Raw genomic sequence first — 24784 nt, 5'->3', positions numbered from 1 at the left:
CTCTGAAAAGACTTTTATCCTGAGCTGCAGCGGCTGAGTGATGAGAGAAAGGTTACCTCCAGCCCTTTGTTCTAGCTGAGCTCATTGGCTAAAAGTGGCGTGTAATTTCAGAGTGGATTAGCATATATTAGCATGTTTTTAGGGACTTGACCAGGGATTGGTGCAAACTCGGAGTGTAGATGGAGAGGGATCCAACTTCGTGAAATAGGAGGCAGGTTTGACAGGTGACATAGGTGACATTTATTCTACACTGCTGTTGTCGCTCTGATGTCAGGAGTCCAGCGCGTCATCTAAAATATTAAGCCTACTAAATATATTTAAAATGTGTGGATAAGTCAAGTATTTGTTAGATGTCAAGACATCCTCCAATGCTGCAGACAATAAACAATTGTTTATTTTTGCTTCAGTTGTCTACAAATAACAACAGTTTGTAACATGCAAAAGCACAAGGCACTAAACAGATTGTGTTGTCATGGTAATCTGGTTTCCCTGTTGTCTTCCAGCTGTCACAGTGTTCACGTGTTGTGCCATGTTGCATTTCCATGTGTTATACTTCATCAACAGCAGAGTAAACTTTTTCCAAATTAGATGTAGATTAAAAGTTTCAGTCTTCGATATAGTTATCCGTTTCTGCCACACAAGAACCGTGTTATGATTGGTTCTAAGACAATAAAAAGGTTCTAATGTTCAATAAAAAGGGGTGTATGCATGGGTTTGTGTGTTTCGAAACTACTTTAAGGTTGCTAAGAAGTTCATACAGTCATACAGAAAATGATAATCAATCTTCTGCATGATACATCAAATTGCACACCCCTGCAATAAGCAAAGCCTCTGAGCTCACTCTAAAATTCAGCCTGATCTTCCACCTTTTCTCTCAGTAAAAAGGTCTCTAAAACATTTTAACAGCATCACCCTCTCCCCCCTCCCTCTCTCTCTTTTACCATCTCTCACATATTTAGACACGCTGTCAGGGAAAATTTGAGTCAAAGTCCATCTTCACATCAACACTTTTAGGTGTTAGAAGGCTGATGACCCATTAATAATGTCTCATTACTGCAGTGAAAGCTATGGTGGACTTTGCTGTATTAAACTGTGGGCATTGAAGTGACAGCGGGTGAAGACTGTGAGCTGCCAGTCAGGCTGGCTGCTGTTTTGGGCTAATCCATGGGGAATTCAGCTGGAGCTCAAATTAGCTAAAGAACTACCGTTAAGCAACTCAAGTGCCTCCAACTCCAAGCATCCCCCAAGGCATTCCAAGGAGAAAAGTGTATGAGCCGAGTTTCTCGGGGGAAGACATCTCTACTTTCTCTCTGTCTGTCTCATTCTCTCCCATTCGTAATCTGCATTCAGAAGAGGGTCAGCCAGACAGAGCATACCACAACCCCAGACAGTTGTGGACTGGCAGTGTGCAAAATTGATCACAGGTAACACATGTCTGTGTTAAATTGCAATGACATGATTATTCCTATTTTTTCTTTTGACTGGTTAAGTGCAAGTCACAGTAGCCTACACAGTGTGATGCAACTGCAAGAGGAGACCAAGCTAATCTCCTAATGATATTTTGTCCTCACCTGGGTTTACATTAAGAAAGGAGAGGAGAGTAGAGGAGAGGCACTATACACCCAAGTTGGCCTTACAAACTGTTGGAATAATTACTAAATAAATAAAAGATAGCTCTAAATGTATCCGCAGTCTTCCAGGCTGTTAATTGCATATTAATCTACCACATGCTATTACTGTAACTGTTACATTATTGTGATCATCATAAACTCTGATCCACATGCAGTGGAGAGACACAGCCTGTGGTTAACAAACTCTAAATACCACCGCACTATGTTCCCCATAAAAGACTTCCTCTGTGGGACCACACACACAAACACACACACAGCTTTTATGTGGTGAGCATTCATCATTGACAGTTTTACTACTACTGAGTGGTCCAGACATCCAGGGAGAAGAAAGGGGTTAAACCTGGAACTTTCCCCACTGAGAGGGCAGGTCTCTGGGGCAGAATGGTGGAAATGTGGGGTAAGAATGTGGGTCATGGAGGGTGCATTGGTGCATCTGCGCCTGTTCAAATGTGTCTGTGTGGGGAGAGAAACTCCTGAGTGTTAGCAGAGGACAGACATCTCTCAAATGCTGTAAACCAGAAAGAAGGTAAAAAAGAAAAAAAAAAAAATTAAAAAATGTGCAATTAACATCTGCCAGTCTGCAGGCCTTTGTGTTGCAATAATATCCAACGTAAATGTCATGACCAAGCCACAAGGCTGAGCAAACACACACACACACACACACTTATAAAAGGGAGTAAATTATCTCTGGGTGGGTAATATTCAGTTGACAACTTTATCACTGCGCAACCTCTGAAGATAGGCTTATAATTCTGGAGAAGAGCCAAGACACCAAAAATTCCCAAAACGCCTTCTTATTAAAGGGTGTAACTCAAAAGCCTCATAAAAGCAGTGGACATCAGCATTGTGGCAGACAAATAGATACACACATATGCACATGTAAACATACGCAAAGATACTACAGTAAATATTGTTGTGTTAATACCACTTAATTAAGGTAGCACCAAAAATACGTAGCATAGGCCTAAATACAACTAGGTACAAAATGAAGTAGAGGGATGATACTCAACTTAAGCTATCAGACCTAATCAATATTTATACTAAATAACAGAATTTAACTTGCATTAAATTCACCTCGGGGCACCACCCTTAGAAAAGGGAAAATGATTCAGTCTCAGTTCTGGAGGTTGCTACTAAGTTCTTGAGTCGTGTACAGTGACTGTAATAGTTCAAACACACAAACACGTGATCAGGTTCTTTATAAATGAAAAGTTTATTATAGGTATATTATATAGACACACAAATGTATGGATAAATGCAACCATGAATAAATGCAATGAATACAGCGATGAACAATTAATAAATGCATGAATGAAACCTTGAATACAGCGACAGACAATTAAGGCATGAAATGAGGATTATTTTATACCGCAGTGAATGATTATCTTGGCAAGCTTGTGTTAACTCGTGTGAACACAGGAAACCACTAAGTGGATAAAACTTTAATATTGACCAGTGAAATCACCTTAATGCACCATTCAGCAGCTGAGAGGTTATTGGGAAGCACGAGTGAAATACTTTACAATTCCATATCATGATTATATTGAAGGGAGATCCTACTCCTGACCTAACACTAAATTACTTTTAGTAATATATAGCATCAACCCCAATATCACAGGGAAAGTAAAGTTTCACCTGGTGGTTCAGATGGCCAAGGGAGAAGTTTCACTGGAATGGGAGGGGGCAGCGGAGGACCTGTGTCGATTCTCGCATGGAGCTCTATGGCACCCTCGGGCAGGAGGGTGATAACATCTTCACATACCCCCACTTGGCTGGGTGTGATGGAGCCATGGTGGTTTTCAGAGTTTGTTCCAGTTCTAACTTTTGGTCATGTTAGAAGTGCAGGCGTTGAGCAGCCAAACAGGAGCAGATTTCTTGTAGAAGGTTTTTTTCTTTCAGAGTTGGTTGGGTGCCAGCCTTCAGCACGTTTGGTGCGGCTTGGGGGGGCCCAGCTGAGTTCCGGACCCGCATTGGCAGATTCGGTTCAAAAGCTGAAGATAAGAGCGGACGGAAGAGGCAGAGGGTGAGGAGAGCACAAGAGACCTGGACAAGAGGCATCGTCTTGTTTTGTAATCTTCTGAAAACAAACTTTACTCCATCCACCCTAGATCTATTCTGTCTTAATTATTTTCTTTGTTCCAGTTTCTTTTCTAAAGAATTACTGAAGAACACATGTCAAATGCTTCCATGATTAAAAGGTTGGCCTACTCAGTTGCTGAAAGACACCAAACACCTTTTATGAATAAACAGCATATTATCCACTCAGTAATAAGTAATAGACAGTGTTAACCCAGGTCAAAATTGGCAATCACGTACAACATCTGATACACAAACATATGTACATATATATGTCTATATATATGCATATCTGCATATTGCTCAACATGTTAAAATAAAACTTCACATTCTTCCTATATTGTTAATTAAACATCATATATGAAATAGTGTACATTAGATTTTGTATTGCAAAGTCAGTTCCTTTGTTTTTTGTCTTCTGAGTTCACAGTGTTAGGTGTAGTGTTAGCATCAGCATCCACCTAGCACTGTGAACTCAGTAGGGGTTTACAGGACAAGGTGAAAAAAGTAACAACATTTTTGTTCTGCATAATGGTGCTAAATCAAGCTGCATGACCCAAGTTTAACAAGCACACATCTTCTAGTGTCTGTTTGTCTCAAGTGAGTCATGATAGGAGCCCTAGCTAAATGCCCAAAATGTAAAATGTTAATGTGCTTTGAGAACTCTTTCCCCCCAGTGTGCAACCACAGTACTTTCTTTAGAACCTGCTGTGTGAGAGTGTGTGTGTGTAATTGTTTCTCCCAGTCATCAGCATTGTTTCTGCAAGTCATCTGTCGGCCTTAGATAACCAACTCTTTATTGGGTCAGCCTTTTAGCACCCTGTTATCAGGCACAATTCTGAAAGGATTTTAAAAGGTCTGTTTCACCATTAAAAAGATTTATTTAAACAAATGCATCAGTCTTCCTTCTACCAGGGGTAAAACAAGAAAACATCTTAAAATTAGGAACTGAACTCTGGCCACCTCTGCAAATATGTTTAGTCATTGAGACAAACAGCAACATGCAGTAAGGTCAGTAGTTCAAAATAAGTTACTAATATCTTTAGATATTTTCCTCACTAATTAAACAATTATAAAAAAATAATCAAACATGGAAAATAAGATTAATAGCTGCAGATATTAGAGAGAATTTTGTACTATTTCATTTATTTGATCAATAACAGATGATGTCAAGAAGACAACATTGTTTCTGTGCGTATGTCAACCGTTTGGAAGTTCCTGTTCCTGATGATCTTGTCTCCCTCAGGCTTAGAGAAGTTCAAACAGCAGGCTATTTGAGCATGCCTCCATTCAATCACACTGTCAAAACAAGTCCTGTTTTTGGTTTGCTGATGTTTTCTTTAAGGAAAGTGCCGCTTTACTGTCCTTTATTTAATCTATTTGATGCATGCTTGATATTGCTTGAAGAGCGAGAGTGGAAACTACACTGTAATTGAAGACTCAAGGATGGTAACTCCACAGATTACATAAGCAGTGTGTGGTTTCAGGCTTGGTGTGGATTCCATAGGGACTGGCAAAGAGGTAAATGATAAACCGAAGCTTCTGGCGCTGTGTACAGTCATACTGAACTCCCCCACTGTCAGGAATTGGGTTATGCACTTCTGAGTCACAGCCCTGTGACACATATGTACACATAAGTACAGTAGAAGGTATAATATGTATGTGCGTAGTCTGTGGCGGACAGACCACACTTGACAGGAAGTATTCGAACAGCATCTTGCCCTGAGGCTGACGGCAAAGAAAAGTGACAATACTGTACTCTTCCCCTGCCCTTATCTGTGGGAGAATCGACTTTATACTTTTAACAGTTGTGTCAGTTTCTTCCATCTGTTCATTTGAGACAAAGGCAGCACATACTGTACAATTCCACACACATAAAGACACAATGGATTAGAGTCTGCAATCTATATAAAATCTAATATATTTCTAGGACTATGGCTGCAGCAATTGGTTTCCAAACAGTCTCAATTATTAAATTACATAAAAGCACCAATAGCACAAGCATTGCTTTAAGAATAGTCAAATAAAATACATCATGTTACTGCAGATCTGTCATAAGCAGTGATTTCCAAACTTTTTTTGATTTTGACCCATTAATACAAATGAATATCTCCTTGTGACCCCTCATCACAGGTTGCATGTCTATAAGTGAGCAGTTCAATCAAGAGTGAATGTCTCTTTTCTCTTCTGAGATTGTTTCTTTTGAATAGTTTTTATAGGCTTGGAGAGGTAAAACTGTACAGTATTACCCAAAAAACATGCAAAGATTGGAGAAAAGTCTGAAAAATAAACATGGGTTTCTGTAGCTGAATTTATTTTTTATTTTTTTATTTTACTTTTTTTTAATTTTATACCTGGGTGATCAGCTCGTGACCTTTAGATTTATCTACAGTAGCAACCCCTTTTGAGGGTCCCGATCCCCAGACAGGGACCCACTGGCATAAGAAACACGAAAGCTGGACCTCTGACTAATAAACAGCAGCAATATCAGTTGCCAATCATACAGTGTCGGATGCTGTAATATAATGAGCATCCATCTTCTGAAAGTCATTCCATCCATTTATTCCTCTGTGTAGTCAGAAGTACAGACAAGTAGTATGAGGCCAGTGAGAGAGGCTTTTTGTAGAGCAAACAGTCCACCTTCATAATGTTCCCATATTTAAAGGTAACATACACACCTCTATACACTGTTAGAGTAAGTGAAGAATGTCTCATGAATACTAGCATGGAGTGAGATGTCTGCAGTGGGCTCCCAAATCACCAGATGTAAATGCTGCACCTTTATGGGATGTCCTGGGGTGAAAATTAGAATTTTGTAATTTGTATATTTTCACCATCACTTTCTTCTCTCTGTAAAGTAATTTGAAGTTTTTCATCATGGAAAATGGTCCAATACATAAACTGTGTTTAGGAACTGTATTAAAGCAACACTGAAGATGTTTTGAAGTTTTGAAGGGTGACCTTACTACTTTGTAAATACTTGTATATACTTTGTATATTCTTAAGTGTTTGTGGACCATTAATATACTGTGTGAAGGTAGGTTAAAGGGAAGAAACAAACAGAGAGATAGGAGAAATTGTGAAAACAGTTATGTATATACTGTGCATCAGTTCTAAAAGATGTCTTGGAGATAATTGAGTGCTGCTTGTCTGTCTGAATGACTAACTGCTGCAAGCTTCATTAGCCACATCACCACTGACAGATGTGCATCTAAGTGAGAATCCAACCATATGCAATACATGTGTGAGAACATTTAAGAGGGGATTTTGCATCTAAGCATGTGTAAAAAGAAAGTCATTGGCTCGTGCTTTAGTAACTTCTGAAAATGTGTGTTCATGACAGTGGTACAGTATTGATTACAGAGCTGGAAAGCTGTTCTGGTTGCACATGCGATGATGTTGCTAGGAGAAGAAAAATGTCCTGTGCTTCCTTTGAGTTACTACTAACTAAAACTAAGAATTGGGTGCACTCCTGTTAGATCTTGATGCTTACAATGACTCACACTGTACCACACATGCTCAGAAATTAGAACAATGCAAACATTTATTGCATATATTGCAATAGGCTATTGGTGCTATTGAATACACTTATAATTACAGCCTGATTGTTATGTGTAGGTTTGAGTGTGTGTATGGTGTTTGTGTGTGTCTTTGTGAGCCCTCCAAACAATTTCAGTACATGAGGTTCTTTATGTCTTCATGTCATGCTGTTTATATTCTCCTTATCAATTATATGTTGCTGCGGGCACGCACAGAGGAGAAAAGGGTGATGAAAGGCAAAGAAAGATAAAGTGGTGATGAAAAGAAGAATGTGAAGAGGAGAATATTATCACCCGTCTGCTCTTAATGCAGTTGTGTGATGACTTTTTGTTACCCCAGGATTAGACATGTCATGATACGAGAAATGTACTAGTTGACACCAATACCAGTGAAATTCCACGATTCTTGATACCCAATACGATACCATGGTAAAAAACACACAAAAAACAATAAATCCCATGTAGTTCAACATACACTCCTTTATTAAAAATATTTGAACATAGAAAGGTATCCTACTACTATGAGCTATGGTTATATTATGTTAGCCTAAACACAGTAGCCTTTAGCATTTCGCCATTGTAAATGTCATATGGAACATAGTTGGCTACACAGCAATGCCAGCTGTCTCAAACAAAAATAATGATAACGTGTATTTCAGGATAACGATAACACTTTGTTACTCTAACGTTAACATGAACTTGATATCCCTCACTAAGTTGGAAGCTGTCCTCGTTTCTTCTGAAAAGTTCAATGACACCGTTTGCATACTGGTTTTTGCAAATTTATTATTAATCCCTAATAATCCGCCTCGAAGGCAAAGTACTTCCATACACAACTCTTACTGTTTTTCTTTTGGACGAGTTGAGGAAGAGTTGTCGCTGCAGCTGTACTTTTTGCTATCTGTTTTTGTTCTTCTGTGCCTCTCTTTATACATCCATGTTCTGTGCTGGTAGGCGTTCTTCATTAGGCAGACTAGAACACTTGTAGGCCCCTGTCAGGTCTGAAGAATTGCATACCTACGGTACTGTAGAAAAACAGGTACCGTGACGTTTTCAGAATTTTGGCATCAACTTGGTACCGAAGCATCGGCTCTTGTGTCATCCCTACCCAAGATACACATACAGTTCATGAATACATACACCCCTTGTCTGATACTGACAATCTGGACAATGGAAGCTAAAGCGGGATGTAAAGCACTGATGGATATGAAATCAGAATGTCAATCTGATTGCATGAGGAAGACAACATTTTCATATACAAGTAGAAAAAATTTGTAATAATAATGATGTACCAAAACTCACAGGCAGTAATCACTCTCGGATACATAGTGGGGCTAGACAGCAGAGATTTGACCACCCACTGAAGCGAGAGAGGGGAGCAGAGACAAGAATGACCTTTTTTATAACAAGAGAAATGGAAGACTTGGCAGTATGTGTGTCTGTGTGTGTGTCTTTATGTGTTCGTGACTGTGTTTGTTTTGTGAGTGAGGCCTCTTACCATCAGTTAGTCGCCTGGTGCTGACAGTGCTCTACAGCTGAGCCACAGCAGAGCGATCTGGGACCTGCTTTGACATTTTCAACTTGATTCATTAATTTATGGTTGGCAGCCCTGGTGACATGCACGCTTAAACGAGCTATACACCCTGGCTGTGTATCCACTTGAAATGCACAGTTTATGTTTTATGAACTCATTCACAAAGGCCGGAAGTGTATACATACTCATTTGGTCCATGATGTCAAGCTTTACCGTAAACTACGGGCCATAAATACGGGCACTCTCCTCCTCCTTTTTATCTCTCCTCAAAGGAGATTACTTATGTTGAGACCCTTTTATTGAGATGCTCAGACAATCTTTCATAATCTCAAATGAAAAAATAAATCCTTCTGCATATGAATGTGATCGAGACAAGCGTGTGCTTCCTGTGTTGGTAATATTCCTGGGGCAGACGCGTTGGTGTTAAATCCAGATTTGTCCCAGGGGCTCCTCTTTTTAATCCCCTTGAGTGAGGCTGGTGGGGTGGGGGGTTCTTGAGGATAACACCTAATGCTGCTCTGTTTACAATAGTATTATGAGAATCTGTATACAGGCCAAAATCAGTGTCTGTGAAGGGCAGGCAGCTCATTTTCAAGCTGATGACATGATAAAGGTACACTGTACCGCTCTCTTTTCAAGCAAACCCTGTCTCTTAGAAATTACGTTCATAACTAATTTGCAACAGCAACTATGTTTTGAAGGAAACGTAATGCCATCTGGATTATGTTTTATATTAACATAATGAGGAAATGTTGTTAATCAACATATCTGGCAAGTCGCAAAACTATTGATTCTGAACGTATCAGTAAAATGTTTGTTTTCCGCCAAAATATACGATCTTGCATTACAATTTCTGCTTGGAGTGACTACCGTATTATTTAACTTTTTTATGGTTTATGTTTTGCGACTTTGGTTAAGGTAAGGAAAGATCACAAAAACAAATACTCGTGGACTTATCAACACGATGGATGATGTATACTTACAAATTAACTTGTTAATGTTACAAACTCGCTCCTCTCCTGCTTCACACCTCTCCTGTCCTGACCTGAACCCGCCATGTCTTTGTAATACCCGGAGTCAGAGTCATGGTCAGAGCCACTGTAAATCACCTCGGTACTGTATTCCCTGTCGTCAAATCATCTGCCTCTGTTGGTCTCAGAGGTTGTGTTTGATCCTGGTCTGGCCGTGTTTACAGGGAGGCTGAAGAGTCCAGTTCTGTTGCCTGCTTAACTGGCTCTGGTGCTGGTGCTCATTCCGGTGCCGCTCCCCGCTAGCATTCTCCACTGGGTCCCCGTCCCGGGCCTGAAAACCACCTTCTCCCGGCAGTCCAAAGCTCCTGTGCTAGTGGTATACACAACACCCGAGGTGCTCAAAGCTCCCAGTCCAGACAGTCAGCTAAAAGGACCACTAGCTGCATGGCTAACTGAGCTAATGGCAGCTACAGTTAGCAGCAGTTAGCGGTTAATTGCCCCATATCACTAGTGACTTCCGTGTTACAAGAGAAAAGGTCCGTGTTGCATCCATCCCCCTGATACTTTCAACCCGACCCTAACGACAAGGCACAGCTCCCGAATGGAGTCTGAGGGTGGGTTTTTTTCTGTGACTAACCGACCAATGAAAACTTGGTTAACTAAGACTCCTCTCATCGACTAATAGTTTGGTCGACTATTAGGGGGCAGCCCTAATTCAGGCAGTGACTACTTTTGGAAGTACAAATAAGTTGCCAATTTGCTGAATTGTATTGTATAATGCAATATGGTTCAACAGCACCACAAACTAAATCGCCCACAATGATCATAAAACAGTTTAAACAAAAACTGAACGTTATAAACTTCATGAGTTAGGATTTACTGCAGGATTGTTATATTAGACTGCATTAGTTTTAACTAGGTGTACTTAATAAACTACTAACTAAGCGTGTAATTATAATTGCAAGGTGACAGGGTTGTTTCAATCATAACATGGTTGCAAAGAAGTAAATCACATTACGTAAATAGACACTCCAAGAACTGTGGGCTGCAGTTATTGATTGTGAAATAGTGCAATCACACTCCACAGAAGAAAGCGTTCAAATATCTCTGGGTAGTCACTAGTATAGCCATCACTTAGTATTCATACAGTATTTCCTGAAGCTATCTCAATTTGGGTGCATTATGTGCAGCGCAATATGTTATATGCATGTATCATTCTGATGTGATGACATGAGGACACATACAGCCTCTCTGCCTGCTGTGCCACACACATGCAGTCTTTTTGTGTGGTGCTCAACAGAGTTTTGAATCCAAAAGTGATTGTGGAGACAAGAGTCATAAATCTATGTCCCCTGGGTCCCCATCAAAGAGATATATAACCACAGGCCATTACATTATGTGTGTTACTGTGTGTATATCTGTGTGTCGGTGTATTTGTGCTTGTGCAGTATAAGCAAGAAAATATGTTTGTGCGTTAATGTGTGTATATGTGTGTGTGTCTATATGTGTCTGTGTGTAACTGACTGGAAAATATACAGCTCAATTTTATCTCTATACACTCTCACTTATCCAGACAGCTGCATAATAACAATGAATGCAAGGTCTCACTGACTGAGTGGGTCCCATCTCTATTCTAGCCGCAGGAGGCTGCCCATATTTTCCCATGATTGTTGAAAAGACAAGCCATGATGATTACATAAATTATAGTGTGTCTGTATGAGAAAAGTGGACACCTTCAGGTGGAAAAAGTGAGTGAGAAACTTGGAGACAACATGTGTTCATGCATGCATAAATATGCAGAATTAAACTCATCTTCTAGTCAGGTAAAATATGTTTACCATTGCTCTACAGACTAATGCATCCCCTCCATTCCCATTCATTCCATTTCATTTGGTTGGCTAATTGACTAAGAGGATGGACATGATGTAGGCAAATGTCACATCGGTGCAGCTTCCAATCCCATCAAATGAAGGAAGTAATTAAGCAATGCTCTCTTCACCATTAGCCAATTACCTCACTGGTCGTCTGTCATCGGGAAGTTACCATCCAATAGTACGCAGTCCATAAGGGTGAGTGCCAACATGTACATGGCTCTGAGATACAAAGTGGTTACAACACTAATAACCGCTTTCAGCTTTATATAAGACAGTATGTGTCTGTGGAACATATGACAGGCCTTGTGTCAAACACGTCAACTAGATATACAGAGCTTATTTAGTCACTTATTACACAGTTAGTAACTAAGCAGAGACACTACTGCAAAGCAGACCCAGTTCAGCACCACAGACAACAAGCTATTATAGAGTTTCATATCATAGGCACTTGGCTTGTGGTGCTCAAAGCGCCAAAAAATACATTTGAAAAACTCAACAGCAATGTCTACCAGGTTACTCAAAATAATCCAATAGTTCTGACATGAAACTGCTCACAACAAGGTCTGTGGATTATCTTGAGTAACCTGGTCATGATTTCTGGAAATAGACAGTCAGTGCAACAACAGAGTCATACTCACCACTCTACTGCTCTCAGTTTCTCTTTTTTAACAGAAATGCCATTTTCAGTCCTATTACTTTTCCGTTTATCCCGACCAATGTTAAGCTAATGTGAATGCAACCCAACACTTCCAGCACATTTTCCACATAAAAAATATTCCAGCCTTCCTATTATTGGTAGACTTTTAAAGTGAAAAATCTACAGGAAGTTTTGAGTTTCTTTGACAGTAGCTTAACATCAGTCAAAAAAATGGAAGAGTGGAAAAACTGGAATTAATAGGTGGATGAAACAGGCATTTCTGAAACTCAGAGTAGTTAAGTGTTAAGTATGGCCTGAATCTGATGGAAGTAGTGATGTGGAAATGTTATGCTGAATTTACAATGTGAGCCGCTGTGGCTACAGGTAATTTCACGCCGCTCAATGTTGTGTATTTTTTTACACGGCCTATATTAGCGACCAGACTTTATTTGTACATGCTGTGCTGTGCTCAGACGGTCAAGATAAACTAATGTACAGAATGAATAATATACATTGGGATAGTGATAGTAAGAACAATGATATACACAAAATGAATAAAAAAAACAATATACAAAATGTAAACCAGCTACGATATTTCAGTATGTAACTATGACAGGTACAGTTTAAACAGAACCTAATAAATAGTAATCAGTAGTAGAGTGGGTCTGATATAGTATGTCAAAAGACAATTTCAGTTGCTAGACAAAATAAAACTGAATTAAACTTTAAGGAAGGTTTTATGGAAAAGGCATTTATCATTTTTATCCCTCACATATTAGTGACAGCAATGAGTGAGCCTCTGTCCTTGAGTTCTCAGTTCTCCCATTTTTCTCACTGAGAATCACTAGAACTGGCTCTGTAATCATTTACTTCCATCTTCATCTCGCCAAACTGAAGTGAGTGAAAGTGTCAGTCAGAGGAGTTCTTCAATAACGCTGTGGAAGTCGAGAGCAGCATCTAATCATCCCGATCTAATTTCGATGTGTTTGCCATCTCCATCTCTATCTTTAACTAGACCTCCCGGCCATACGCACAGTCTGCACAGGAAACTGAGCCGGGAACAGAGAAATCAAGGCCCTCCCATTTGCTCCCGATATGTGTCGGTGGCAGCGGGAGGGGGTTATTTTCATAATCTGAGCCTTTTTCATTACAGTGTAAGCTGGAGGTGAGGGAGAACTTCTGCCCTTTGGATCACATAATCAGATGGATGATAGCAAGAGAATAAGATTTAAGAATCACCCTGCTGACAGACACACACACACACACACACACACACACATACACACACACAAACACTGATGCATGCACAAATGTATGCACAGTCAAGGACACATGTACAAACTTCATAAAGCTTTATCAAAAGTTTCCCCAAGTTCCCAACATGTGTACATGCAAGCAAGGAGGCATGGACATGTTATGCATGTACACAGACCTATGGAATAGCCACACACACACACAGGTATGCACACAGATCCTGACGGGGAAATGAAAGAATAGAGCCACATGAATAAGGAATATCTGTCCATATAAGGACAAAAATGTCTAGTTCAATAATGCAGTCTGCAAAATGGGGACTGCTGGGGCTAGCAGAGGGATGCTTGGCAGTAATTATGTGAGTATGGACACAAATACGCACTTACTCTACAATACACACACAGAAAAAACACTGTCACACACGTGCACACACACATGCATGCGAACAAGCGTTATTAGGCAGGCTTCCTGTTCAATGAAAACAGCAGGAAAAAAGAACTAAGAACTGACTTAGAAGGAGACAGATAATATCTGGCTCACAGCAAGATCTAGATTTGATGGCTAGCGTTACAGGTAGCTGCACTTTCTGTCAACCCATATTTTAAAAAATGGTAAAAAGTTTGATAAGGGAAAGAGCAGACAGAGAGAAGGCGAAGAGTGGAAAGAGGAGAGTTCTTTTCAGGTCAGCTCTCGGTTGCCAGCAGGTTCCTGCATTAATTAGACAGGGTTGTGTATGTGTGTGTGCGTGTGTGTGTGTATGAGAGAGAGAGACAAAAAAGAGAGAGAGGCAGAGAAAGAGAGTGTGTTATTGCAGGTGTGGATATTTGTGCAAGTGTGTATGTGAGCATGCTTAAGTGTGTAGTTAATTGGACAAGGAAGCAGTGTATGCAGAGGGCAGAATGAGGCTCTCTCCTCCTCGCAAATTCCTTCTCTGCCAGACTATTGTCATAAATCCAGATAAGGGTTTACTTGACAACAGCAATTGACCTTTTCTTTCATTTAGTCCATGCTATATCACAGCTGAATACTGAGAGGAACTTACAGGCAACCAGATAGAAAGACAGAGTGAAAGAAGTAGCTGTATGTCAGATAGATAGCTGGATAGATGGATAGATAGATGCCCGAAAGAATTTACAGAGACGCACAAAGCAGAGGGTCTGGTAGTGTTTAAATATATTGCTTTTTTATTGGAGTGGGTCTGGCGAACACTATTGAGTTGAAATGGGCTCTGTTCTTTGCATGTGGATAACTGAGTTAGCTTGATTTGATGGTTGATTATTTCACACAAGTCACAGGATTTTTCAGTTCTTCAAAGCTAGCTTAAATTTTAGCTGCAGCTGTTGTCTGAGCAACAAGTCCTTAAGCCCAAACATGCAAAAGTGCAGGCTTATTCACTGTTGACTAGTTCATGTTCAAGATATTTTAAAGTGAACGCCCATATATAAACCAATTTTCAGATAGAAATGACTCCTTTTCTTAGAGGTATGATTATTTTAGATGATAACATGTAGGTTATTAAGAAACTATTGCCAACCGTTGGTGTAATCATCACAATTTAATTTTCACAATAAAGAGTTACATACCTAAATATGACAAAATATACAACAAAAAAGAAATATGTTCCTTTAAAAAGAAGAATCCAACCTAAAGAAATAATACATAAACTTAACTAATAAAACTGCCTCACTGTTATAAGACCAATGTAACCAAAAACATGTCATTTATCTATGATATTATTGTCATTATTGTTAGTACTGCCTGTGTTGTGGCATTATGATGTGCGTATGTAATTTGAACACTTCATCATATGTTCAGACTTATTTACGTGGATTGAAACAATCAATCATTTCCAAATTCGAATAAATGCATAAACTAAAGGTAAATTAATTAAATATGATTGTGTACCAGACAGTCTTTGCTGATGTTTGGCCATGCAATTAAATCTGCTTAATCATGAAAACAAACAACAACAAATCACTCACAGTGTAACGTCATTCACTCATAATAGCTAATTGCATGACAACTATGGACGAGTGGAAAGCGGAAACATTATGGAGCACAGTAGAACACGATAAGACCAATAATGCAGGAATATGCATAAAATAAGATTTCCCTCCCCTGGGAGGTTTCCCTAAATGACTGTCATATAATCACAATGATCAGCACTCAGCCAATCATATAAATGCTGATAATGGTTTCAACTCTATTGTTGTCGTTATTTAAAAATGAGAGTGCACTGTCATTCACTGTCATATCTTTGTCTAAGATTAACAAATCAATCAATCAATCAATTAACAAAGTTTAGAAAATCAAACATTCAGTTTCTCAAATACTGCAAGACAGTGTCACAGAAAGTGAAAAGAAAAGTAGAGAGAAAGTGGTCCCCATGCTACTGTCATACAATTTACAAGCACTTATCTCTCTGCAGCTTGGGTACCCAGTTGTTTGAGATATTTACAAAGATATGGCATGAGCAAAACACCAACCAGCAGCGTAACAAGTACGGAAAGTGGCCAAACACCCTGTGTTTTCATTTCCCTTCTCTAAAATTTCAAATGAGTGAGTGCTTCGTTACAGAATGTTGACTAGATGATACGCACAGTAACAAAATATATGACAAATCAAAGCTTTTAATTAAAAAAAATCTGAAAATCTTTTGTAAACTCAGGCAAACAAATCAACTTTGTTTTGTTGGTGGGCCATTATCTCGTTCACACAAACGGGGAGTGAGTATGAATTTGTGCAAACAGAGAATGAGAGGAAGTATTGATCTAGTCACAGAGATAGAGCTGTGTTTACCTTCACAAGAGCTGACGCAGATATGCATATACACTGGAGATGTACTGAGACAAAGGACCACATATCCTCCCCACTCTGCTCTCTGCTCTCAGCTCTCAGTGTGTGTGTGTGTGTGTGTGTGTGTGTGTGTGTGTGTGTGTGAGAGAGAGAGAGAGACAGAGGGAGAGAGAGGTAGAGAGAGGGAGAGAGAGAAGCTGGCAGGGAGCATCTGGCACCGGTTTCTCGCCGAGCTTAAAATTTATCTGATTTTATGGCACCTCATTACACTGCCCATCATTGATAATCAAAACCAGTGTGATGGGTTATACATATACACGTGTGTGCACACATATGAACACATGCATGCGCGGTAGTAAAGGTGTACAGAGATGGATCATCAAATGAGTACAGAAACAGAGTTTGAAGAAAATCAACCACCTGTATTTCCTCAATGCTTGCAACATCATTAATTAATCTAAGTCATTTACGCTTGTCAGCTTCTCATAGAAAGTGTGTCCATGTTTATTTGAGTGCGTGTGTGTGTGTGTGTGTGTGAGAGTATGTGTGGTGTGTGTCTGTGTCCAGTCCCTGACACTGCTGCCATTACAGAGTCCCATCAGGGCTTGAATGCCTCCCAATATTCCATCCAGATTCTGCATAGTAATAATATTCAAAACATGCATTATTCCATCTATCTGCTTTCCCCAAGGATCATCTCTCTCTCCTGCCAACACAAACACACACACACTCACACACACACCACACACACTTACATCTACCTCATAGCATTAAGTAGGATGGTATTGAGACATTAGTTAGAGTTATGGGGGGCACCTGGCCACTGCAGCACCATGTGAAATGTTATAGGGTCCATAGGCTGATGATACCACTGTCTCCCTATCTGCGATACAGTCCTGCACAAGCACACACACACAAACACACACATACAAATAGGACCATTAGCCCTTGCTGCATCACCTCACTAAGCAAAGAGCGGAAACGAATGGCAGACCATTAGAGTTTCATTACGGGGAGTTGGCTGGAGTAGAAGGTGGAATAGAGTGAAAGGGGAGGGAGAGAAAGAGAGAGAGAGACAGACATTAAGAAAGAGAGTGATATATAAAGAGAAACCTGATGAGGAGAGGGGAAGAGAGGGATAGTGGGTGTGTTTGTGTTTGTGGAACAAGCGAGAAAACAGAGCAGGAGAAAGAGGGAAAATGAGAGGATGGAGAGCTATTTAGTATGGCATGGGGTCTGTGGATATGAGAGCTGTTGTCCATGACCTCCTCTCCTTATTTGCAGAGCAACATTCAATTCAATTGCCTACGGCTGTTTAATATGTCCCACCTGTTTGCGGGTGCACACAATCACACACATACACACACACACGTGGAAACACATGCAAAGACATGTCTCCAAACAAGCTGTCTTACTCTCTTCTTTAGTCCATCTGTCTCTCTGTCTCTCTCACACACACAGAGAAATGTACACTGACAATGCATATGTCCACACACACACACACACACACACTGTCTCACTCTCACTCTCTCTCTCTTGCTCAAGCTCACTCTCTGGCACACACACACAGAGAAACACACACAAACACACGTACACCTCCAAGGTTAATAGTGGCTGTCATGGGCAGGGTGAGCAGTAATGGAACACACAAATGCCCCGGGGAGAAAGCAGTCTGTGTATAGACAGAATGTGGGAATGATGAGGAGAAGGACTAGGAGGAGGAAGAGAGGATGCAGGTGGGGGGGGGGGGTGGTGTAAAGGTACGGAGACATGAGGTGGAGGGGCAAACTATTCCTGTGAATCAATTACCCCCAATGCAAATGAGGAGATTATTTATCTCTCCATTAGCACTAAATTATTCACACTCTTCCTGCGTTTGTGTGTATTCATGTGCTTTCGGACCGTTGATTGCAGTGGGAGGAGGGGATAAACCTGTACGGGAAAAGTGTGTCGACAAATTGAACAACAAGCTATTTACATCTTTCATCAGCCATGCTTGTTCCTCATTAGTTAACACTTTTAAATCAATATGCCACCCCCTCTCTCACTCCTCCCGCAGTGATCTCCATTTTGTCTCGCACCTCTATTTTTGTGTGCCGTCGCTGTCAGTGGGGACATCTGTACTTAGGCATAAAACAAGACAGGACAAGAACATCACGGAAGGCAGCTGAAGACCAAAGAAAGCATAGCCGTCTCAGGCTGCCTGAAACAATGACAGTGCAATGCATGTATGGCAATAAAGCAAACACTGGTGTGGCTCTTGTTTAGGTCCCATTCATAACTACTACACAAGTATGAAACAGTTGCACTTTTGTTTGTCTTTTGTGGAAAATTGCTAAAAGTGAGAATACACAATTAATGATCTGAAAACAAAGGCATTATTTGTAAGTTGTCACGCCTTTCCAAAAATAAGTTTTTGTACTGCTACAAAGAATTACAGAAAGAACAGTTATAAGATATGCAGATAAAATGGAACTTTGTTGTTGGACTACTTACTGTGGAGAAAGTGCCTCACATTCCCAGCCCCATCAAGCCTCTGTCTCTGATCTAAATGTAATGTTTCTGCACTATCTGCCTTTGTATCCTCATTTACACCTATCTGACTGTGTGTTGCCAGTGCCAGTCTCACCTTTTCCTCCATGCACTCTACCACTGATAGCCAGACCTCATTGTTATATAAACTGCTGTTTACGCTGACTTTGAAATGTGTGTTTCTAAGGTTAAAAATTACATTTAGGTGAATTGTAAGTTTCTCAGTTTACACAACCTCTACTGTGCAATACTTCTCTCATCGTCAGTGTGGTTATGTTGGAAGGAAAAGGAGAAAGACACAAAAAGAAAACAACTGTAATAAAATGGTAGGGAAGTGAATGATGAATGTATACAATAGGCTGTTAAGAAGTAATGTGTGTGTGTCTTCAGGTGGTTGTGCATATGTTTGAGTTGCGTATAGGCAAGAATGGTTATAACTGTAGCCATGTGGGTCTTTCTTTCTACAGATGTACTGTAGGAGGAGAGGATGAGGCAGCAGATGAGCAGCTGTGTACAGGCTACAAAAGAGTGATATTTGTGTGTTTGTGTCAGACCAAATTTACTTATGTGCAGTATAGTTTGTAGTACACCACATGCCCACAATTTTAAATCATAAATAAAAAAATTTGAGTGACAATTCTCAGAAAAAATTCCCATTGAAGACTTATTAGAAAGACAAAACAAAGACAAAAACCTGAAAGGTTTACTTTGGGAAGGGCCTCCACAGAGAGGAATCCCTGTTCCAGGATGGTCAGGTCTGCTAAATGTGGGTAAAGATTGACTGTTGATAACAAAGTGGAACAAAAAGCAATCACACCAAGATCTCACTGAGTGTTGTTGTGACTACTGCACCTGTGACTACTGCTGGCTTTGTTTACCAAGTCCATTTAGTACTGTGGCTTTTGCTTTACGGTTAACATTAGTTTTTTACAGTTTTACAGTTTAGGGTTAAGATTTAAGGAATGAATCTAGTGAATTAAGTGTCTTTTCATTGCATACAACTACAAACATTCACCCAATGCCAATTTAACTACAGATCATTAGAATTTTCACAGGCCTGCAAAGGGGTCACAATAAAGGGTTTATAGGGGTAAAATAATGAACATGATGATGACATATTTGATAAAATATCCTTTTCAACAAAAAAGAGATGCACACAGAGAGCAAAATAGAAAGGGAGGGATAGATCAAAACTGTGATATTGTGGAAGCAGTGGATAGAGTAGCTGAATCAAGAGGTACTGTCTTCCAGGCATCACAGGTCAATATTTCACTATATCCTGATCATTAGACACTGTCCCTTTGATATGCAAAATGAAAGCCTGCCTCTCAACCCAAAAAGCAAAGCACAGATTGGAACAAGCAACACCGCAGCAAACAACTTTCTTCGATCTCTATATTTTATCACAAAAATTGCACTGGTTTGTCAGGTGGTGGAATAATAATGATGAAAACTTGGTCAAACTCATGGACTCATTAAAAAATGTATGAAGGTAAAGTTAATTAAATATACAGTAAAGATAAAATATATAGGGCTAGCCAGGGCCTTACTCTGCTTACTCTGCAAGGTAGTGCTGCTATGAGAGACTGAAAGTGCGGTGTGGTATCATGGCACTCACCAGTGTTAACAATATAATGTGGGGAGATGGCATAGGCATTTCATCATACTGTGCTATGGCAACGTTCATGTAGTATCCTAGAGTATCCTTAGTCATGTTAGCTGTCAATAATTTCATGTTGTTGGCCTTCGAAACAGGCTGTTTAAAGAGCTAGGCTATTTTTAAAAAAGTGATCTACACTACGAGTTGTATTTCTTAAGAATATAATACGCACCATATGGCCTATTCCTGTGTGAGATGCTTCAGTATTGCACTTCTATCAGCTAACATAGCCTCACTTTAAGGTAGCTCAAATACCTCAGCCTGTGAGGAGAGGTCTTTGAAAACAGTCTACAGTGGAGCACATTTCTGACAAATGTGATTTTTCACATTACATATCATTTTATCAATTTTTAATAAAATATTTGATTAGTGCAGCTTTAAGGATTTAAATGTTTAGCTTGGTTGTGTGGTTATATATTTGTATTGCTCTTATTGTTAATTTTATGATGATTTAATGCACTTCCTCTTAGCCTGAAATCTGAACCTGTTTAGTTATGCTATGTCAAGCTTTAGTCCACCTCAATTATGTATGTATGTAGGTATGTGTTTAATTATTTTGCTAGTTACAATATTTGTGCTTTCACAACCTTAAACAGAGGGCTTTAACCTCAGTCTCTAAAAGCAAAAAAATCAAGGGAAACATTCTCTGCAGTGGTAGCCAAATCTCTTAATGCTGTGAAAACTGTATTATAACATTAATCATAACAGCATTGCTCTGACCAGTCTTCTTGGCAGTGACCAACAGACAAACAGTTAATTTATAATGACAATGTGTTAGTTGCAGTATTCGCAGAGGGAGTCAAAGTATTTTCAGCCAAGGCAAGTAAGGCATGTCCAGCCAATTGATGCTCTGTGACAATTACCAACCAGCAGTATTTGCATGTGTTTGATAAAGTCACATTATACAATTCTAAATACAATAAAAATATCAAAGATAAACTAAAATGCTAACTACTTATTAATTATGCAATTACTTTTCTTAATAATGCATATATAATGCATTAATGTATTGTCTGTTTTTGCACTAATGTTTTATATGTTGTATTAGTTGAGTACTTTTTGTTATAACCAATTATGTGCTGAGTACATGCAAGAGTAGGTATAAGAGAAGGAGATAGGTGGGGCCCTTTGAGGCAAATGTGTGATTTGTGATAAATACAATTCACTCGACTTGAATGGGGGACAGGTGTAGCCTGAAGCAGCGTCTGTCCAATGCACAAGATACATTTAAAGTTTTCAGTCCAAGTGTGAGTCTGGTCCAAAGCCAAACTCTTGCAGCAGTGATATTTCCCTACAGGTTTGGTACCATAGCTCAAATCTGATCCTAACCTTTTTACAAAATTTTACAGCAGTGAAGACAGAATATTATATTACAAGTTAACTTGCTCTGTCTGGGCACATACAGTAGCACTAACCAAAGCTTGCCAAAAACTAGGGGTGGGAGAAAAAAATTGACATAACACATAAGAATCGATGTGAAGAATCTGAATCGATTCACAGATTCCAAAAATCGATGCTTGTATGTCGTTAATGAAATTATGTTGGAACTCAACCGCCACAGCACACTGCAGCACCCTGACAAAATACAGCACTCACAAGCTAGAGTTATTTTGTAGTTCATCTTCAAAGAAGGCAAGTGTTTGGCTGCATTTTGGATTTAATAACTTAGTAATTAGCATGGCAAGACGCTAGCAAGTGAAGTATTTTGAGAATACTTTATACGCCATTACTAACGTAAATAGAGTGGAGCACCAACCGACCAACCAATACACTGCACCACTTTACAACTCTGTTGAAGAAAGTAACTTGGACCATAGTTTCAAGAGTGCCGGCACACACACACACACACACACACACACTCTAGAACAAAAGATATTCAGCCAGTGATGATGGAGAGTAAATCACATTTTCATTTCATTATTCTCATATAGACAGAAGACTGTAAACATGCTTCCAAATTAATGCAATTAACTTTTTTAAATAAAAACGCTGCATTCCTTCAAACACTTTTCTCTGCTCTTTTCTGTTCATCAGACAGTGAGTTTAATCAGGACCAGTTAGCTTAACTGTCAATTATGTTTCATATTGCATTTCAGTGGACTAAGGGAATGACTGAATGGTTTGGCACACAGTGAACAGCAGTTTTTCTATTTATTAAATCAAGAATCGGTTTAGAATTGAGAATCACTTAGGAATCTAATCGTGACACCAACACAGAGAATCGATTCATGAGATTCCCAAAGATTACTGCCCCTACCAAAACATGTTATATTATTTGCCATTAAAATGTAGCAGTACAGATTCTTACTTCTCATTGGCCATTTTACTCAATGCACTGCATGCTGCCTGTGCTGGAGTCCAAAAGAAATTAAGAGCAACAAAATGCCTAGAGCAAAACATTTGCTGGAATGTAAATTTTGTGGAAAGTCAAATGAGAATCAGAGTTGAAGACAAAGTGTGAATGTTAACATGAATCTTAAGAGTAACTTGTCACCTAACAGTAATGTAATTTGTACTATGGCATTGAATGGGCTTGCACATGTCATGAACACATATACAGTCCCAGACACATGGACAAACAAACAAACAAACACACACACACACACACACACACACACACACACACACACACACACACATTTCTGACTGCAGTAAGTAAACAGACTTAATGGGGAACCAGGGACCCGATCTAAACAGAGGGTGAACTGGGGAAGTGTTTGCTTGTGCAGCAGGAGAGCTGTTGGCCTGTGCTCATCCCTATAGCTCATAATGCTCTGCTAACACACAGTGGATATACAGTCCTCTTACTCCTGCATCATTATTGTAGGACTCACTTTATAGGCCACTGGGGCACAGTGAGGTGACTGCATCGGAAGAGAGTGTTAACTTGGTCCATTAAATGGAGACAATTTCTGAAGGTACAGGTGTTACTAAAAATTTGCTGTGACTAGGAAATACTTTCTGCAGAGGTAAAACAGAGACAGAAAGTTTGCAGTGTATTGTAGCTTTTAACACAGCACAAGTGTTACTATAATGTATGCACACTGTACTTTTACAAAACCACCAAGATATAGAGCTCATGGCTTCCGCAGAGACTACATGAATGTAAGCATATGAGGAGAGACGTAAAGAACACTATAAAGTAGTATTTTAGGTATAAATATGACCAGTGGGGTTCAGTGGGAATGTTTTCTCTAGCTGTGGAAATGGAGCAGTAGCATTATGGGTCTGCGCTTTTTATTTAGCAAAGAGATTACTTTGTCTGCGGGTCTATTTGTTTATGAATGTGAAGTGGCAATAGATGTAAGAAATGAAAGGGTTAAAGAGCCTTGCAGTGTAACAGGATGGAACTGTAGGTCACAGGAAGGTCAAGCACACAGATTACTATGCAGCCCTGTAGTGAAGCAGTGGAAGTCTGTAGCAAACACAGCTCTTTTTCCACATGGCTGCTCAGCCTGTTGGAGAGGATGGAAAGGCTTGCTCGGCTTTACTCTCTTTTGCAATGGCCTGCTTGAGGACACACGGCTTTCCTGGCCAGAGTGAACGCACACTGTTAACTCGACCAGAGGTTTCAAAGTCAGATGCAGGGGCCTCCAGGGGTCTGTGTCACAGGGCAATTGTTTAATTTCACGCTTTTTTCACACGCAGGAGGTCAGCACAATGAGACAATGCATGAGAACTAGGGCTGGGAATCACAGGGTAACTCACGATATGATATTATCATGATATTTTGCCATTCATAATGGTTTTACCAAAGGCAACATATGGGATATTTTGCAAGAATTATAATTTACGTAACAACATCTTATAACAGACTATATCCTCAACACTGACATCTTATTGGATGAGAGACAAGGGTATCATGTCATTCAGAGGTAAAAAAGGAAGTAGTGTGACGTTGTTATAGAGCCGCAAAGTCCGCAGAGGGAGGAGGCTGGAGTGGTTGGATGGGTCAAACTTTGACACGAGACTAGTTTACTTACTGTTTTCTACCAACAGTCAGCAACAGCTCAACAGTCTTTTATCGTGACCACGATCAAGTTTGCCTTCTCCTAGCCTGTCTGGTATTGACCTTTGCCTGTTTCAGACCAGAAGTAAAAGTGAACTTTTAACTTTCCCTGCCTGGTCTCTTAGTCGTGGTTTTGGGTCAAACCTAGTTGTACTGAACCTTTACAGGCAATGACCAACAGTATATTTTGTCGTTTCATCTGGAAGACTTGTTGTTGATGCCATATATCTTCTTCCCTCACCCAGCCACCTTGAGTTATCCCTTCTCTCAC

At 39.8% G+C, this 24784-nt stretch overlaps 1 long non-coding RNA gene across 1 annotated transcript in view; it reads right to left on the bottom strand.

Annotated features, from left to right (window-relative positions):
• Positions 1 to 2940: 2940 nt before the first annotated feature.
• LOC122883549 overlaps positions 2941 to 24784 on the bottom strand; it is a 103189-nt gene continuing 81345 nt past the window's right edge. The window contains exon 3 of the long non-coding RNA XR_006379657.1: positions 2941 to 3622. This is a non-coding gene — a long non-coding RNA (uncharacterized LOC122883549). The remainder of the gene's footprint in view (positions 3623 to 24784) is intronic.

The sequence above is a fragment of the Siniperca chuatsi genome, linkage group LG10 (genome assembly GCF_020085105.1).
Source record: "Siniperca chuatsi isolate FFG_IHB_CAS linkage group LG10, ASM2008510v1, whole genome shotgun sequence".
In the NCBI taxonomy this organism is placed as follows: domain Eukaryota; kingdom Metazoa; phylum Chordata; class Actinopteri; order Centrarchiformes; family Sinipercidae; genus Siniperca; species Siniperca chuatsi.
Note: the sequence above shows the minus strand (reverse complement) of the source record. Positions and strands in the feature narration are given on the sequence as shown.